The sequence below is a fragment of the Gossypium hirsutum genome, chromosome A07 (genome assembly GCF_007990345.1).
Source record: "Gossypium hirsutum isolate 1008001.06 chromosome A07, Gossypium_hirsutum_v2.1, whole genome shotgun sequence".
Classification (NCBI taxonomy): Eukaryota; Viridiplantae; Streptophyta; class Magnoliopsida; order Malvales; family Malvaceae; genus Gossypium; species Gossypium hirsutum.
Window position 1 is genome coordinate 50,623,772 of NC_053430.1, and position 21,142 is coordinate 50,644,913.

Sequence of the window (21,142 nt, forward strand, 5' to 3'; positions counted from 1 at the left end):
GAAAAAGGAAAGGAAAGGAAAGGAGTAAGCATTATAGCTTAGTAAGTAAGTATGTAAATATTAATAAACAATACATTATCATACTTTAAACAAAGTCACAATATGTTCCCGGAATATTACCATCACAAACACACATACTTTCACTATTACAATCATAAACAGGTTCAAAATAAGCTGTCTAGCAAAGTACTAGAAACTAAATTATTTATTTCTGGAGTTACAAAACTCCAAATTACAAACTGTTAATTTTACTTGAAACTAGATTCACATATATTCTTACCATAAAATTTTCAGAATTTTTGGTCTAGCTAATTAGTACAGTTTATTCATTAAAGTTACCCCTGTTTCACTACTCAACTGTTCTGACCACTCTTCACTACAAATCAATTTTCTCTTCGTACAGAATTCAAAGGAAGTTCTCGTTTATTTTATTTGAAAATATACTCATTAAGGATTTCAAGCATATAAATTATATCCCCTAATTATTTTTTTAAAATTTTTAATGATTTTTCCAAGTCAGAATAGGGGATCACGTAGTCATTCTGAACCAGTCTCTCAAAAACTCAATATCTCATAATATAGAATTCCTTTGCTTGATCTGTTTCTGTTATATGAAAATAGACTCATTAAGCTCTAATTTGATATCTCATTCAGTCTCCGATTAAATTTGTACTATTTTTGGTAAATTTTTAGATTCACGTCACTGCAACTATCCAGAACAGTTTTATTGTCAATTTTGATCTTTCACACTTCAATTGTATTCATCACTTTCTCATAACAATCTTTCCAATTTCCAATCACATATCGAGCATATTGCTCATAAGTTACACACGTATATACTTACACTTATCATCACAAAGTCATACACAATTTCATTTAATCAATTTCCCAGTTGAATGCTTCGGAATAATAATAGATACGCGATGGTATTGCACACAGCCCACCTTTAAAATCGAAGCTCTCTTGTACACATAGTGGCCTTCACTTAGCACCACTCATGTGACCTAGCTCGATTGTACACATAGTTTTGGCTCTCTTGTACACATGGTGAACACTTAGTACCACCCATGTGACCTAGCCAGTTTATCTCGTAGCTCTCTTGTCTACATGGTGTCCTTCACCTGGAACCACGCATGCGACCTAGCTACATATATCCCGTAGCTCTCTTGTACACATGATGTGCACTCAGCACCATACATGTGACCTAGCTACATACCATCTGTATCATCCAATCTTTTCGAAGGTTCAACCGGGATTTCTCTCTCTTTCTAATACTTGATTCCATACTTCCAATAGTCAATTATGATTCAAAAATCAGATACAATACATAAAATATGCTGAAATAAAAAAACATAATAAAGATAATGTATTATTTACATACAAACTTACATACTTTCTCATTTCCATGTCGAATTAATATTGAACATTTAAATCATCATAATTATACTTACTTTCAACACCTCGGCAATCATAGTAAATATATCAATTTTACATTGAAACATGCATAAATTAATGCTTATTATACATATGAACTTACCTCGATACTAAAACGGCCATTTTACTAACTTTCCCGATTTTCGATTTTTCTCCCATTCTAAATTCAAATCTCGTTTTCCAGGATCTAAAACATCATATTTTACTTATTTAATTAATGCACTATTCAAAATAGTCCTTAACTCAAACTTTGGAAAAATTATAATTTTGCCCCTAAACTTTTGCATATTTACACTTTTTCCCCTAGGCTCGAGAATTAAAATTCATCCCTTATTCTTATGTTTTATGACATGCTGATCATTTTTACCTTCTATGGAAACATCAAATTCTCACTCTAACACATAGTTATGAACAATAACAACTTTTACCGATTAAGCCGTTTTACTCATTTTTGCTTAAAACCGCTTAGCAAAAGTTGTTTAACATAATTTCAGCCTTCATATTCTACCATAAAATGTCAAAATAAACACATTTCACCTATGGGTATTTTTCCAAATATGAACCCTAGCTTAAATTATTGCTAGAATAAGCTTAATCAAGTTACCGAGATTTCAAAATCGTAAAGAACTTGAAAAAGGGGGCTAGAACGGATTTACTATTGAGCTTGAAAAGCTTGAAAACCCTAGCCATGGCTTCCCCCATGCTAATTTCAGCCTCCATGAAAAAGATGAGTCAATTTTGGCTTTATTTTCCCTTTTTATTTCTTCTAGTTACCAAATGATTAAAATGCCCTTAGGGCCTTTCTTTAAAATTTTGTCCTCTTCATGCCCATTTTTGTCCAAACGAAATATAATGGTCTAATTCCATTTAAGGACCTCCTCTTTAAACCCCCATTTCAATCAAGTACTTATGAAATAGAACACATATTTTGCAACTTTTGCAATTTAATCCTAAAAGTCCAATTAAGCACTTTATCAGTAAAATTACTTAACGATATTTTTACACAATATTTTAATAAATAAATAAACCTTAAAACTTAATCGGAATAAATTTTTTGACTTTAAAATCGTGGTTCTAAAACCATCATTCCATTTAGGCCCTAAAACAGGCTGTTACAGCAACTTCTGCAAATAAGCCCTAATAGGCAAATTAAACATGCAATCTATAAAATTTCTTATCAATACTCTAACACATGCATCTAATCACTCGGTAAATCATAAAAAATAATCGAAATAAACTTTTCTATCTCAAATTTGTGGTTTCACAACCACTATTCCATTTAGGCCCTATTTCAAGATGTTACAGTGACAATGAGTCAGGGCGGAGGGGTTAGAGAAGCTTTCCTCCACATGATGGATGCATGGTACTCGAAGTCTATTCGTACAAATCCGAATACTCCACCTCCCCCACCTCCCCTAATTCCTCAACCCATCCATATAGCTCATCAAGGAGCAGAATTGGCTAGAAGAGAGAAACCTCTAGTGGATAGAATTAGAAAGCACGGGGTCGATGAATTCTGGGCAAACATATATGACGACCCAGAGAGAGCAGAGTTTTGGTTGGAGAATACCATTAGGGTCTTTATTGAGATATCATGCACACTTGAGGAGTGCATGAAGTGTGTAGTGTCACTCTTGCAAGACTCAGCCTACCAATGGTGGAATACTCTAGTGTCGGTCGTACCAATAGAGCGGATAACATGGGATTTCTTTCAGGAAGAGTTCAGAAAGAAGTACATTAGCCAAAGTTTCATCGACCAAAAGAGGAAAGAATTTCTCGAACTGAAGCAAGGTCGTATGGTAGTGACGGAGTATGAGCATGAGTTTATGAGACTCAGCAAGTATGCACGGGAGTGCGTATCCACAGAAGCCACGATGTGTAAAAGGTTTGAAGATGGATTGAACGAAGACATCTGTCTATTAGTTGGGATTTTAGAGTTGAGGGAGTTTGTAGTACTTGTTAAGAGAGCTTGCAAGGTCGAAGAATTGACCAAAGATGTAAAATCCCACACCTGTACCCCACGCCGAGACGAAATATGAGGCGTTATCTAACTTGAACACATACATTCACACATTTTCGAGTTTCCAAAATTAGGTCAAATTTAAAAATTTTCCAATCTTTATCGAGAACTTCATAATAAAGGCCTATGAGTCTCCAAACGTTCATAATTAAGGTTTAGAACCTATAATGAGATGAATGGGAATGATTTGGATCTTCCCACAAACTCTGAAAAATATTACTAGACACAGGGGCACACGCCCGTGTCCTCTAATAGTGTGGGATTAATTCTAAATTCACACCTATAGGGTTTTTCACATGGCCTGGTACATGCCCGTGTCCCTAGCCCGTATCCTTCACAAGCCATGACACGCCTGTGTCCTAGTCCGTGTGCAAAAACCTGAACATTCTGTTTTTGACGTCAGCAATTCTTAAGGGTCACACGGCCAAGGTACACGCCCATGTGCTGGGCCTTGCCCTTCACACGACTGAGACACACGGCCGTGTCTCTGCCTATGTGTTTACTATCATGCATACTGACTTGCAAATTTTACGTGTAGGGGACATACGGCCGGATCACACGCCCATATGGCGGGTTGTGTCACACATGGCCTAGACACAAGCCCATGTGCCTACCCGTGTGGACAAAATGAGGCTATTTACAAAGCCTCTTTGCCACCCTTACATACATAACCTGTATAAAATCACTCTATGCCAATACAAGGGTACATAACATAGCCAAAATAGCCACAATGGACGACATTTCATTTGTGTAATATACTCATCCCTGAAAATATCATCTTTTATTTATGAATATCAAAATGAGTATTGACCATCATCCATGGCCTTATACAAAATTAAAGGTATTTATTCCAGGCCAACATATTTGGCTATTTCTCAATGACACATAACATTAAAGTCTAGCCCTATACACGCCATACACAAAAATAAGAATTCTAACTATACCGAGTGTTCAGGATAATAGTGTGATTGTAGCTTCCAATGTCCGATGATCCTCGAGCTATTTAGGCTATATTATAAGAAAATAGAAAAGAGAGGGAGTAAGCATAAAGCTTAGTAAGAAGCATGCAAATACATAGCAACAACTATTCCTTTCATCAACATGCTCTTAATATAAAATAGTTATAAGCATAACTTATTCATCACATCCCACTACACATCATATAATATAATTTGAACTCACGTCTCATACATACCGAATAGGTACCTGTATCATTCATAACACGATTATACTTTTCTCTTAATTTTAAACCATAACTCTCACCGTTGAACCATTCAGAACATTATCAAATATTCAATAAGCCTCAACATAGGATAGGATGTCGATGCTATGTCCAGACATGGTCTTACACTAGCTTAACTCGTAGCCGATGCATGTCCCAGACATGTCTTACACTGGCTTACATCTCGAGGCTGATGCATGTTCCAAACGTGTTTTACACTAGCTCTCGTCTCACTGCCGATGCCATGTCCCGAACATGGTTTTACACTAGCTTAACTCGTAATGTGGCCAATGCATGTCCCACACATGTCTTACACTAGCTCACAATAGTCCATACGTCATGGCATGAATATCCGATTTATTTCCCATGGTTCAAACGAGAATTCTACTATCTTAATTATCATCATGCTTTCTCATTTTCACAATCAAGTAATTCATGTTAAATTAACTCATCGCATATAATGACAATGTAGTTGTAATATTTGCATTCAACTGACCTTGGTTACAAAATATGGCTTCTAGACGGTTTAATCAATTTGCTTGGCCTTCCCTTGGTCTAAGTTCGGATTTAGTATTTCTTAATTTGCAGAAGGAATAAGTTACTAAAATTTTTGAAGCTCAAAACCCGTAACAATGGCTAAAAAATCGGTGGGAGAAGGAAGAATGAAAGAAAAAAAAGATGATAGTTAGGCTTAGGCATTATTTTATTGCACATTATGTCATCCATTTACCTAATATTGACTTTTCAACATTTTTATCTCTCATTGCCGGCCAAGCTAAGATATAAGGGTCTTTTTTCCCTTTAAAGACTCCAAATTAAGATTTATAACAATTTAACACCCTTAGCTACCAATTTATGACTTTTACACTTTATGTGATTTAGTCCTTTTTTGCAATTGGGCTTATAAACGTAAAAATTAACTTTCCAAATTTTTCATACACTACTAATAACATGCCATGACTCCAAAAAAATAATTAAATAATTTTTTATGACTTCAGATTTGTGGTCCCAAGACCACTATTCCTACTAGCCCCAAAAATCGGGATATTACAAAAGAGAAGAGAAAAGCTTACATCGAGTCTCGTGACTCAAAGAAAGGATAGATGGGGAAATCACATTAGAACTCATCCAAGAGATCAAGAGAGTTTCCTGCTCGATCAAATGCATCAGTAGGATTTTCGAGCAGAAATAAGAGTAAACAACATGCAGTGTCTAAAGCTCAAACAACTTCTATCGCAAGTGTTGGTAGTGGCCGACCAAATAGACCAGAATGTTTATAGTGCGGTAGATGTCATTTCGGTGAGTACCGAGGTAATGAAAGAGGCTGCTTTAAATGTGGGTCGTTGGACCATTTTGTTTGTAGCTGTCCCGAGATGGTCAAGAAAGATAAGGATCAAAGTGTGAGATCAGGTAATGCTCCTTCAAGGAGTAGACTACATAAGAACCTGGGAAGTGGGGCTAGCAGTAGAGGTGCGCCTAGAGATACTGCTGTGAGGTCTGAGGGCAGGGCACCTACTAGGACTTATGCTATACGTGCCCGTGAAGAGGCAGAGTCTCCCAATGTGATTACGGGTACCTTTTCTATCCATGATATATCTGTCGTTGCTTTGATTGACTCGGGGTCTACCCATTCCTATATTTGTATGACATTGATACCCCATATGAATGTGATAGTCGAGTCCACTGAATTTGTGGTAAAAGTGTCCAACCCTTTAGGCAAACATGTGTTGGTTGACCAAGTGTGTAGAAATTGTCCCTTAATGATTAGAGTTCATTGTTTTCCGGCTAACTTAATGCTATTTCCGTTTAATGAATTTAATGTAATCCTTGGGATGGATTGGTTAACTTTTCATGGTGTTGTAGTGGACTGTGGATGAAAAGTTATCGAGTTGAAATGTGGGAGCAGGGATGTTCTTTGGGTTGAAACATATGAATTAGACAATTTTCCTGTAGTAATATCGTCTATGACTGTAGAGAGATATTTGAGAAAAGGGTGTGAAGCTTACCTCACCTTTGTGTTGAATACTTAAGTTTCTGAATTGAAGATCGAGTCAGTACCAGTGGTATGTGAGTTCTCAGATGTGTTTTCAGAGGAATTACCCGGATTGCCTCTGGTGAGGGAAGTTGAATTTGGAATTGAATTAGTCCTTGACACGACACCCATCTCGATTGCTCCGTATAGGATGGCTTCGACAGAGTTAAAGGAGTTGAAGGTTCAGCTAAAAGAATTAACGGATAAAGTTTTTGTGAGACTGAGCTTTTCTCCGTGGGGTGCTCTGGTACTTTTTGTAAAAAAGAAAGAGGGTCAATGAGGTTATGTATAGACTATAGACAGCTTAACAAAGTGACTATAAAGAACAAGTATCCCTTGCCAAGGATAGACAATCTGTTTGACCAATTGAAAGGAGCCATCATGTTTTCCAAGATAGACTTGAGGTCCGGTTATTGCCAGCTCAGAGTAAAGGAGCAAGATGTACCGAAAACCGCGTTTAGGACAAGGTATGGGCACTATGAGTTCCTTATCATGCCCTTCAGTTTAAAAAATGCCCTTGCGATATTTATGGATTTGATGAACCGCATTTTCCGGCCGTATTTGGATAAGTTTATGTGGTCTTTATCGATGATATATTGATTTATTCTCGAGATACGAGTGAACATACAGAGCACTTGAGAACTGTTTTGCAAACCTTGAGGGATAAGTAGCTGTATGTCAAGTTTAGTAAAAGTGAGTTTTGGCTCCGACCTTAGGACACATCGTGTCAGGTGATGGAATTAGAGTTGACCCTAGTAGGATATCAGCCATTATCGAGTGGAAACCGCCGAGAAATGTGTCAGAGATTAGAAGCATTTTGGGCCTAGCGGGCTACTATAGATAGTTTGTTAAAGGGTTCTCCATGATAACTACTCCGATGACGAGGTTTCTACAAAAGAGGTTAAGTTTGAATGAACAGAAAAGTGCCAACAGAGTTTTGAAAAGCAAAAGGCCTTGTTAACCGAAGCCCCAGTTTTAGTGCAACCAGAACCGAAAAAAGAGGCCCAAACATGGGATAAGATGCCGACGCCATGTCCCAAACATGGTCTTACACTGACTAGCACATCAAAGTCGATGCCATGTCCCAGATAGGTCTTACACTGACTTTAATATATCAAGGCCGATGCCATGTCCCAGACATGTCTTACACTGGCTCTCATCTATCGGTGTCGATGCCATGTCCCAGACAGGTCTTACATTGACTCACAACAAGCTAACGCCATGTCTTAGACAGGTCTTAAACTAGCTTGTATATCTCGAGACTGATGCATGTTCCAGACATGTCATACACTAGCTCTCGTCTCAAAGCCGATGCATGTCCCAGACATGTCTTACACTGGCTGGTATATCTCGAGGCCGATGCAACTCCCAAACATGTCTTACACTAGCTCTCGTAATGTGGCCTATGCATGTCACAGACATGTCTTACACTGGCTGGTATATCTCGAGGCCGATGCAACTCCCAAACATGTCTTACACTAGCTCTCGTAATGTGGCCTATGCATGTCACAGACATGTTTTACACTGGCACACGTATCACCCAATGTCATGGCATGAATACCCAATTCTATTCCTAATGTTCAACCGGGAGTTTTTATTACATTAATTTCTCAACATGCATACCCTTATTCACAAACAAAACAATTTATACAATATCAATTCAATCACACATCATAACAATATAGTTGCATTATTAACATACAACTTACCTCGGATCACAAAATGTAGGTGATTAGCTACTTTAATCTCCTTGCTTGGCTTTCCCTCGGTCTATGTAACGCCCCAATTTTTGGGTTTTCTGTGTTTCTGTGATTTTTAAAATTTGTGTGTGTTCTGGTTGGTTAATATATATTTTAGTAGGTTAGTGGGCTTTTGGAAGGCCCAAACTTAAGTTAAATCCATGGTAGTCTTCGGAATTTTAATTTTATGAACAGGTGATGCAATTGGCGTTTGGGCTTTTAAGAGTAAAAGGGTAAAAGATGACACAAAAAGGAGTGTGGTGTAGTGGCAAGGTGGCGCCACTTAGGGGACAAGGAAATGACGCCATAGAGGAAGCAAGGGGTCCAAGGTTCAAGTCTTGGCTCCTGCAATATATTTTGGTTTTTCTTTTCAATAAATATAGAAGCAAGTAGGTGCGCTTTAAAGTTTAATGTGTTGGATTTATGACACAAATGAGTTGATGGCCTAGTGGTGGTGGCGTGAGTTGGCATGTGAGAGGACCTTGGTTCGAATCCTTTGGCACGCAAAGGTTGATTATTTTGCTATGTTGGGACGAAAAGAGTTGGTGTTGGTTTTAAACCCTGGTGATGGAGGGATCCCACATCGGGAAGCTAACATAAGAGTAGATGGAGGGCTAGCTTTAAATAGAGCAAACCATGAGGAGAGTAGGCATACCCTTCTTGGCTGATCCCTTTCGCTTTGTGACGTGTTTGTTTGGGTTGGGCATCAACTAAGAGTGTTTGGAGCGCGGATTAACTGCAGTCTCCTAATAGGTGTGGATTTCTCATTACTCTAGAAATAGGACGGCTATTTCGGGTCGCGATGGGCTGAAATGGGCCCTGTGGTCCCAATGGGTCCGTAGGCCCAAGTGGATAAGTTGTAGAATTACTAAAATTGTAATATCCTGATTTTGGGCCTAGTCAGAATGGTGGTTTCGAGACCACAAATCCGAGATAGAAATAATTATTTTATAATTATTTTGAGGTCTATGATATGATTGCATGATTGTGTGAAAATTTCGTGAAGAAATTCTATGCATAAAGTGCTTAATTTGAAATTAGGGACTAAATTGAATAAATTGCAAAACTTATGTTCTAGAAGCATTTCGCATAAAATTGAATTAGATTATTAATTAGAGGTCCTTAAAGAGTAATTTGACCAATTTCTAAAAAATATTTGGACAAAAATGGGCTTGGAAGGGTAAAAAATTAAAGAATAGTAAAAAGGGCATTTTGATCATTTAGGGGTAAAATGAATTAAAAGACAAATTTTAAAACCCAAATGTGTCCATCTTCAACCCCATGGCCGAATATAGCAAGGAGAGACCATGGCTAGGGTTTTTCAAGCTTCCAAGCTCGATTGTAAGTCCGTTCTAGCCTCGTTTTTAATGTTTTTTTACGTTTTTGGAGTCCCAGTAACTTGATTTAGCTTATGCTAGCAATAATTTAACCTAGGGTTTATATTTGGAAAAATACCCATAGGTGAAATTTGTGTATTTTTTGTTTTATGATATAATATGATGTTTTAAATTATGTTAGACAACTTGTGCTACTCGGTTTTAAGTGAAAACGAGCAAAAGGGCTTAATCGGTAAAAATACCTAATAGTCAGAAGTACATGTTAGAGTGAGAATTTGATGTTGCCATAGAAGGAGAAAATGATCATCATGTCATAAAAATAAGAAAATAGGCTGAAGTTTAATTTACGAGCTTTGGAGCAAAAGTGTAAATATACAAAAGTTTAAGGGCAAAACTATAATTTTTCCAAAATATGATTTTGGGTCAATTTGAATAATGTGAGTCCTAATTAGACTATATTTTAAATAATAGAGCAAGGAAAACTAAAATTCGGGCTAAAATGGGAAAAATACCAAGTTGTGGACGAAATGGTAAAAATAGCCATTTTCGCATACGAGGTAAGTTCATATGTAAATGCTGGTAACATAGTTATTATTTTAAATGTTTTAATGTTATTTAAATGATATGATAATTATTTTGAAATATTATACTTGTGATAATTGTTTGATAATATGTCAAATTATGTGATATACTTGGAAAATGTGAAATACTACTGAGTATCGGTATCGGCATTCCGTAGAAGATGGTTGAGACACATGATTGGGAAAAAGGTCCCGTTGAACCTTAGGAATGGATTAGGATACAAGTGACATATCAGTAGGATATTTGGGCATCCGAACTCGTTGAGTTGAGTCCGAGTTCACTTATGGATGCGAATGTCCGAACTCGTTGAGTTGAGTCCGAGTTCGAGAGATGTAACTAGGCACCTGAGCTTGTTGAGTTGAGTCCGAGTTCACTTATGGGCGGGTTACATGGTAGCTTGGCTACATATGTGGCACTTATGTGCAAACTTTCCATGTATCCGAGCTATATTCCGATGTGTTCAACGGGTAAAATTCTACTCAAATGGAGGAATACTCGAGATGAAAGGGACGTATTGGTAAGTGTTGTGAAATGGATACTTTGAACAGGTATGTACTTAACCCTCGGGTTGAAAACTCGATATAACAACAATATGGTAAGATGATAAATGAAAATATGATATGAATGTCTTGGTGATGATTATGCAAATGATGTTTTATGTTTGCTTATATAGTTATGTTACTTGCTATTTGCATGTGAACTTACTAAGCATTTATGCTTACTCCCTCCTTGTCATTCCTTGTAGTTTTGACAAGCCAGCTCGAAAATCGGGAACGGTCGGAGGCTCGTTCACACTATCCGTGTATCATCTTGGCATAATGGCTTGTATATTTTGAGCATAGCATGTATAGCATTATAATCATTTTGTGTATATAGTCTTATGATATGGTTATTGAGTGGTATGGAAATGCTTGGTAATGATTAGCCATTGGAATGACTAATCATGATCATATTTGGTGTTATGTATGCTAAATTGCTAGCTAATCCATGGAAACCATGAAATAGGTAAAATTTACCATAAAATAGATTCAGACAGCAGCAGTGACGTGAGTTTGAAAAATAATTAAAAATAGTAGAGATATAATTAGATGATGAATAAAATATGGAATTCAAGAATTATGAGTCTATTTTCATATGGTTGGAACAAAGCAGGCATATGAGTTATATTTTATGAGATGTTTAAATTTTTGTGAAATAGGGCCAGAGCAATTTCTGGATTCCCTGTTCTGACTTTAAAAATTCATCATAAATTTTAAAAATATAATTAGAAGTCATGCTTTATATGTAAAGCTTCCTTATTGAGTCTAGTTTTATTATAAACAAACGGAATAGTTATTGAAACTCTTTACAGGGAGATATCTCATTCGTAATACACAGAGGTCAGAGGAGTCAAACCCTGAAATAGGGGAGACTTTAACTAATAAACTGTGAGATTGGCTCGACTAAAATTTCTATAAAAAAATTAGTAAATAGATATATGAGTCTAGTTTCAGGAAAAATTTACGGAATTAGATTTCGAGTTTCGGAACTTGAGATATGAATTTTTAAGCAACTATGAAACAGATTGCTAGCTTGACTGGAAATTTTAAAAATAAATTGTTTGAGCTGTTTAAGTAATGAATTAAGTCTGTTAACACCTCGTTTTTGACTCCGGTGACGGTATCAGGTACAGGGCATTTCATTTGGTGGTATTAGAGTAGGTTTAGTCGGTTCTTGGACTAACTTAGCACGTATAAAAGTTTAGCTATACATGCCACTGATCTGTGATAGTGTGATGTCTTCCGACGCGTATAAGTACCTTCTTATTTAGACAGGGTACTCTCCAACCGAGCTGTGTTGAGCATGTTCAATGTTATGTGAAGGTATTTGAGTAAAGTTATGATTATGATAAGTCTCGGTTCAGAAAAGTATGAATAAAAGTTTATGATACATATGTGATAATATGTGAGATGAAAGTTCATGTTGTGATAAATATCCATACTTGCTTAATGTTCATATGATGTAGTGTATGTGGCTTACTTGATAAGATGAACGTAATAAATAGAAAGTAGTAGAGGTATGAATAAAGGTCATAATATCATGACACGAATGAAAATTCCTTGTCTTGATTGGACGTTGAATGTTGATGAATGTTAATGATATACAATTTTTATGAGATAAAGGATTATAATGAAATGAACTTATCTATGTTAAATTGTTGGACTGAATTATATGATTGTAATGATATGTACATGATGATGCACGAAATGAAAGTTGTGATTGTGATGCAAATATCTATGTTCGTTTGGCCTTATATGATGTCATGAGTATGAATTAATTTAATTAAATGAATGGATAAGTAAAGCTATCTAGAAAACATAGAATGTATGCATAAGTATATTGTCTAAATGGGGCAATAGGAAAATTGGTGTAAGCTAACATGAATGTTGCATTGCCTGAATTAATGACATGATTTTGATGATGTTGCCATGATGATGGAAGTTGTGTTATATGTGTATGTATAAGAAAGTCGAGTCAGATGTCCTACAACCCCTCCCTCTTACCGAAGTGGTACTTATAATGGAATTTCATGAGATTTGTATTGAATAAGTTTCCGGTTGAGAACCCAAAGAGTTCAGTGATAGAATAATTATAAGTATGATCAAAGATTGAAAATGAGCTGATAAGTAAAGTCAAAGCCAGTAAAGTATCGGATTGATATAAAGATTATTGTAATTCTGCACTGTCCCAGTTAGAGAAGGAATTCTCTTTGGTAAATCGAATTACTCAGGCACAAGGTCGAGAAAAGTGTAAATCGAAATTTATTCAGAACTTACCTTCTTTAGTGAATGGTTTAATATGAAATTTGTGACGGCAGAACTAGTTGGGGAAATGATATTTGAAATGTAAACTATCTGAGTGTGACAGTTATGACGGGACAGATTTAGCAGTCTCTTTTGAGATGTTCTATGTGTTTACCTGTTCTCAGAAATATTTCTATGGCTATTGATCTTCTGAAGAAATTCTTGTTATATGGGAATGTCTTCTAATTCTGGTGTTGGATGAAAGCATTTGTAGTCTGACTGGTTTATAATTTATATTGCTCTATTTCATCGGGTATTCTATTTCATTTCGTCTGATAAGAATTGATGAGAAAATACATATGATATTATGATTCTGTTTCTTCTACTTGATGCTTCATCTGATATATATGCATGTGAAGATATATTGTTCTTGTTATATTTAATTCCAGTGGGATTAAATGATGTTTTCTTTTGGACTTTCTTTCTTTGAAGAATTATCGGGGTATTCTGTATTTTCTCTATGAGTTTGGTTTTTAATTCTCGGCATAGTATTGTATCTTGGGTTTCTTTATCCTAGATCTCTTTATTCTGGATTCCTTTATTCTGGGTTTCTCTATCTTGGATTTCTTTATTCGGTTTTCTTGTTATCTTTGTTCCATAATTTTTCAATTAAGACTCATGTTCGAAGTGCGTTCATCAGATCGTGATAATCATGTCAAATATGACTATACTTCTAATTTGATCTGGTAATGTGATGATTTTAGTATTGGGATTTTTTCTAATTTCTATGTAACGATTTGACATCAGTAAAGGCATAAGTGATAAAAGCGCGAGTTTCAGTCGGTATGGTGAATTATTTATTTGAAAGATTTCATGTGACAATTATGTCAGGATTATTTTTCTCAAGTCTGATAATAGAATTTCATTTTTGTACTGATAAAATAGTAAATAGTCTGAATGAGAAGTGTATATTTATTAGAAAGAGTTGGATATTAGTTAAAGTCATTATGAATGATAAGGTTTTCGTCTTGTGAAAGCTAAAAAGTTTATTACATGTTGACAGAGTTCGAATAGATGAGAATATTGGTAACCGAAGCGTTTGAACTAGACTGTCTACATTGAGCAAAGACTTCCTGACTTTCAGTAATGTACTGTTGTATGAATTGTGATGTGTTTCAAGACAGTGAGGTAATGTGATAGTTTAGAGCATTCGATGTTACATGAAATCTGAGTTGTTAAAGAGGTTAAAGGTGAACATTGGGATCTATCAAAATTATCCTTGCCAGTGTTGATATTGGGATGAAAATGAGAAGGATTATTCTTGAGGCCATATCAGAATTATTTCCATGGCAGAAAGAGGAAAATGTGATGTATCCTATTGTTAAATGTTTGGCGAGATCTATAAATCATATCGGTATTGAATGAATTCCTACTCATCAGATTCATGGAATTTCAGGTCTCTTTGATTGTTGGATATCTTGGAATTCCAGTCTCTACTAAATCAAGTTGAGATCCGGGTTTTATGTCATGATATCATGAGAAGGGTTGAAAATTTAAGAACAGTTGAGAGTTGAGACTGTAAGCTTTCAGATCATATGTGAAATTGAAGAGATGTATTCGAGGTACAGCCTAAGTGAAAGTTCTTCGGCACCGAATATGAGATTAAAAGTGAAGACCACTTTTCCGGTAAGATTTTCGGGGGCGAAAATCCCTAAAGGGGGGAGAGTTGTAATATCCTGATTTTGGGCCTAGTCTGAATGGTGGTTTCGAGACCACAAATCCGAGATAGAAATAATTATTTTATAATTATTTTGAGGTCTATGATATGATTTCATGATTGTGTGAAAATTTCGTGAAGAAATTCTATGCATAAAGTGCTTAATTTGAAATTAGGGACTAAATTGAATAAATTGCAAAACTTGTGTTCTAGAAACATTTTGCATAAAATTGAATTAGATTATTAATTAGAGGTCCTTAAAGAGTAATTTGACCCATTTCTAAAAAAATTTTGGACAAAAATGGGCTTGGAAGGGTAAAAATTTAAAGAATAGTAAAAAGGGCATTTTGGTCATTTAGGGGTAAAATGAATTAAAAGACAAATTTTAAAACCCAAATGTGTCCATCTTCAACCCCATGGCCGAATATAGCAAGGAGAGACCATGGCTAGGGTTTTTCAAGCTTCCAAGCTCGATTGTAAGTCCATTCTAGCCTCGTTTTTAATGTTTTTTTACGTTTTTGGAGTCTCGGTAACTTGATTTAGCTTATGCTAGCAATAATTTAACCTAGGGTTTATATTTGAAAAAATAACCATAGGTGAAATTTGTGTATTTTGGTGTTTTATGATAGAATATGAGGTTTTAAATTATGTTAGACAACTTGTGCTACTCAGTTTTAAGTGAAAACGAGCAAAAGGGCTTAATCGGTAAAAATACCTAATAGTCATAAGTACATGTTAGAGTGAGAATTTGATGTTGCCATAGAAGGGAAAAATGATCAGCATGTCATAAAACATAAGAAAATAGGCTGAAGTTTAATTTACGAGCTTTGGGGAAAAAGTGTAAATATGCAAAAGTTTAGGGACAAAATTGTAATTTTTCCAAAATATGATTTTGGGTCAATTTGAATAATGTGAGTCCTAATTAGACTATATTTTAAATAATAGAGCAAGGAAAACTGAAATTCAGGCTAAAATGGGAAAAATACCAAGTTGTGGACGAAATGGTAAAAGTAGCCATTTTCGCATACGAGGTAAGTTCATATGTAAATGTTGGTAACATAGTTATTATTTTAAATGTTTTAATGTTATTTAAATGATATGATAATTATTATGAAATATTATACTTGTGATAATTGTTTGATAATATGTCAAATTATGTGATGTACTTGGAAAATGTGAAATACTACCGGGTATCGGTATCGGCATTCCGTAGAAGATGGTTGAGACACATGATTGGGAAAAAGGTCCCGTTGAACCTTAGGAATGGATTAGGATACAAGTGACATGTCACTAGCATATTTAGGCATCCGAACTCGTTGAGTTGAGTCCGAGTTCACTTATGGATGCGAATGTCCGAACTCGTTGAGTTGAGTTCGAGTTCAAGAGATGTAACTAGGCATCCGAGCTCGTTGAGTTGAGTCTGAGTTCACTTATTGATACGAACGCCCGAGCTCATTGAGTTGAGTCCGAGTTGACTTATGGGTGGGTTACATGGTAGCTTGGCTACATATGTGGCACTTATGTGCAAACTTTCCATGTATCCGAGCTATATTCCGATGTGTTCAATGGGTAAAATTCTACTCAAATGGAGGAATACTCGAGATGAAAGGGACGTATTGGTAAGTGTTGTGAAATGGATACTTTGAACAGGTATGTACTTAACCCTCGGGTTGAAAACTCGATATAACAACAATATGGTAAGATGATAAATGAAAATATGATATGAATGTCTTGGTGATGATTATGCAAATGATGTTTTATGTTTGCTTATATAGTTATGTTACTTGCTATTTGCATGTGAACTTACTAAGCATTTATGCTTACTCCCTCCTTGTCATTCCTTGTAGTTTTGACAAGCCAGCTGGAAAATCGGGAACGGTCGGAGGCTCGCTCACACTATCCGTGTATCATCTTGGCATAATGGCTTTTATATTTTGAGCATAGCATGTATAGCATTATAATCATTTTGTGTATATGGTCTTATGATATGGTTATTGAGTGGTATGGAAATGCTTGGTAATGATTAGCCATTGGAATGGCTAATCATGATCATATTTGGTGTTATGTATGCTAAATTGCTAGCTAATCCATGGAAACCATGAAATAGGTAAAATTTACCATAAAATAGATTCAGACAGAAGCAGTGACGTGAGTTTGAAAAATAATTAAAAATAGTAGAGATATAATTAGATGATGAATAAAATATAGAATTCAAGAATTATGAGTCTATTTTCATATGGTTGGAACAAAGCAGGCATATGAGTTATATTTTATGAGATGTTTAAATTTTTGTGAAATAGGGCTAGAGCAATTTCTGGATTCCCTGTTCTGACTTTAAAAATTCATCATAAATTTTAAAAATATAATTAGAAGTCATGCTTTATATGTAAAGCTTCCTTATTGAGTCTAGTTTTATTATAAACAAACGGAATAGTTATTGAAACTCTTTACAGGGAGATATCTCATTCGTAATACACAGAGGTCAGAGCAGTCAAACCCAGAAATAGGGGAGACTTTAACTAATAAACTGTACTAATTGACTTGACTAAAAATTCTAGAAAAAAATTACTAAATAGATATATGAGTCTAGTTTCAGGAAAAAATTACAGAATTGGATTTCGAGTTTTGGAACTTGAGATATGAACTTTTAAGCAACTGTGACACAGATTGCTAGCTTGATTGGAAATTTTAAAAATAAATTGTTTGAGCTGTTTAAGTAATGAATTAAGTCTGTTAACATGTAACGCCCCATACCCGAGACCGTTTCCGGAGTCGGACACGAGGGGTTCACAGACTAAATTCGCTTACTATCGCAGTCCATTTTAAAAATTTCCAGACAGCTGGCTAACTGTGTCGCTGTCACCTTAAAAATCATATCTTGAGTTTCACAACTCGAAAATCAGTTTCGTGATTTTTCCCTGAAACTACACTCATACGTCCATCTACATATTGTTTTCTAGAATTTTTGGTCTGGCCAATTAGTACAGTTTATTAGTTAAAGTCTCCCCTGTTACAGGGTGCGACTACACTGACCTTCATGCATTACAATTTGGATATCTCCCTGTACAGGGCTTCAATACTGATGCCGTTTGTTTCTATAGAAACTAGACTCAGAGAGAAATCTATACATATATGGCATGACTCCTAATTATCTCTGGTTAATTTATAATGAATTTCCAAAGTTGGAACAGGGAATCTAGAAACCGTTCTGGCCCTGTCTCATGAGAACCTGAATATCTCTTAACATACTGTCCATATGATCGTTTCATTACTTTCCTATGAAAATAGATTCATCAAGGTTCGTTTAAATAATTTATTCACTATTTGATTCTATTCCTACTAGTTTTAGTGATTTTCCAAATCTACATCACTGCTGCTGTCAGCATCTGCCTTTAAGGTAGACTTTACCTATTTCATAGTTTCCATGATTCAACTAGCCCTTTTAGCATAAATAGCACAAATTATGATAGTGATTAACCATTCCCATGGCCAATCCTTGTTAAGCATATTCACACCTCTCAATAACCATATCCATACCAAATGATTATAACATTATGCTCAAACATATATAAGCCATTTTCGCATGGCTATCCAAAATTATACAAATCCAAAGGGTACATGACCAACAACAAAAGGGTAGTCCTATACATGCCATTTTCAGAGTTCAGCCAAAAGTGTACCAAAAGGGCTTTGATAGTGTGGGCGACTTCGACTACAATAATCCCGAGTTCGATAGCTGACGAACCAAAATCTATAAAACAGAGATTCAAAGAACGGAGTAAGCATTTAATGCTTAGTAAGTTTTAAGCAAGACAAAGTGTTCTCAATCACTATTATTGGTCATTCATTTCAACTGTTCAATGAAGTTAATCTAGAGCTTCATCTCGATCTATAATATCATTAAACGCAACACTTGGCTGCCACATATATACTTTCGAATAATAATGACCTAGATGGTCAAATATTTCCAAAGCACATTCTCACATTTGGAGTTATAATATTAATCACATTTACCTACCTCTTTGATACTGATAATTCACCTCGAAATCACTCCACCGATGAGTAAGTAATACGTACCTGAACATCTTGAATACATAATACTTATTTGATGGTAACTTAATGCAGATACTCAATATCAAAGTCTTACTTGAATCCTAGCATTTAGCCGTCAGGTCTTTAAAGCTCGGATATAGTACGAGCACGAAGCCTACGGACATTAATCAGGATAATATTCTCGCATAAAGCCTGCAGGGTTTTAACCCGGATATAGTACTGACACAATTGCCCTTCGGGACTTATCACATTTATACACTTCCACATCCATCACATTGGCCATTCGGCCTTATCACATATATACACTTTCACATTCATCACATTGGCCATTCGGCCTTATCTCATATATGCATGTTCACATTCATCACATTGGCCATTCGGCCTTATCACACATACACATGTTCACATTCATCACATTGGCCATTCGGCCTTATCACACATACACATGTTCACATTCATCACATTGGCCATTCGGCCTTATCACATATATATACACTTTCACATTCATCACATTGGCCATTCGGCCTTATCACATATATACACTTTCACATTCATCACATCGGCCATTAGGCCTTATCACATATATATACACTTTCACATTCATCACATCGGCCATTAGGCCTTATCACATATATATACACTTTCACATTCATCACATCGGCCATTAGGCCTTATCACATATATATACACTTTCACATTCATCACATTGGCCATTAGGCCTTATCACATATATATACACTTTCACATTCATCACATTGGCCATTAGGCCTTATCACATATATACACTTTCACATATATTCAAATATACTTCACATGCCACATATACTATCATGTACAGACTTGGTCTTGGCCGAATCTACATCCATCACTTTCCAATGAATAATTCAATTTTACGCCATACTATCATTTCATATTCGAATACTCACAAGCTTACAATATCACGATTTAGAATTCAAGTATGGGTTTAATCAATAGCTTATGAGCAACTAAAACAAGTTTTATCCATGTTTACAACAAAATCACATATTCACTGCGAGCTGTTTTCCTGAGAAATGGTCACTAAATTATTTATAACCGGAGCTACAAAACTCCAAATCACTTGCCGTTAATTTTTCCTGAATATAGACTCGTATATATTCCATCCATAAAATTTCCAGAATTTTAGGTTTGGCCAATCAATACCAGATTTTTCTTAAAGTTTCCCTTGTTTCACTGTTTGACTAATCTGACCACTCTTCACTACGAATCAAATTTCTCATTTTACAGAATTCAAAATGTGTTGTATTTGATTTAATTTGAAACTAGACTCATTAAGGAGTCTAAGCATATAAATTTTATCTTATAACCATTTTTGTACAATTTATAATGATTTTCTAAAAACAGAACAGGGGATTTCGGAGTCATTCTGACACCGTCTCACACAACTTTAAATATCTCTTTATAGGAAATTTCTTTGCTCACAAGGTCTCTTTTAAAAGAGACTAGACTAATTAAGCCTTGATTAAATATTTTATTCAGCCTATAATTCCACACCAACAATTTGTAGTGATTTTCTAAAATCACGTTACTGCTGCTGTCCAAAGCAAATTATTACAATTTGCTCTTAAATTTCCAAGTCCAAACACATATGAACTTACCATTTGAGTTTAAGACATATCATGGCCACATCATATCTTATTAAATCAACTCATTATGTCCTATTATGATTGAATTTACTCAACGTTTAATCACTTAAAACTTACCTCGGATGTTGTCGAACGATTTCGGCGGCTATTCGACCACTTTTTCCTTCCCTTTATCGGATTTAGTTCCCCTTTGCTCTTGAGCTTAATTCAAACAAATTTAACTCATTAAAGTCTCATTTTGCTAGCTTATGGCCCAATATGACAAGGAGTTTGATAGGTCATATGGCCACCTTTTAGCATGCAAATGATATCAACACCAATCCACCTTGGCCGAATATCATCTCCATGACATAGTAAAGATTTGAACCATGGGCTATTTAGAACTCAAGCTAACTACTAAAACATGCATGCATCTCAAGGAACATCATCAAACATACCTTAGTCTATCAAACCACCATAGCCGATTTCCTCAAAGCTCTTTTTCCTTCTTTTTCTTTCTCCTATTCGGCCAAGAACAACATGAGAGCTTTTCTCTTCTTTTTTTTTTTCTTTTTTTTTTGGTCATGCATGAGAATGATGAACACATTTTTTTCTCTTT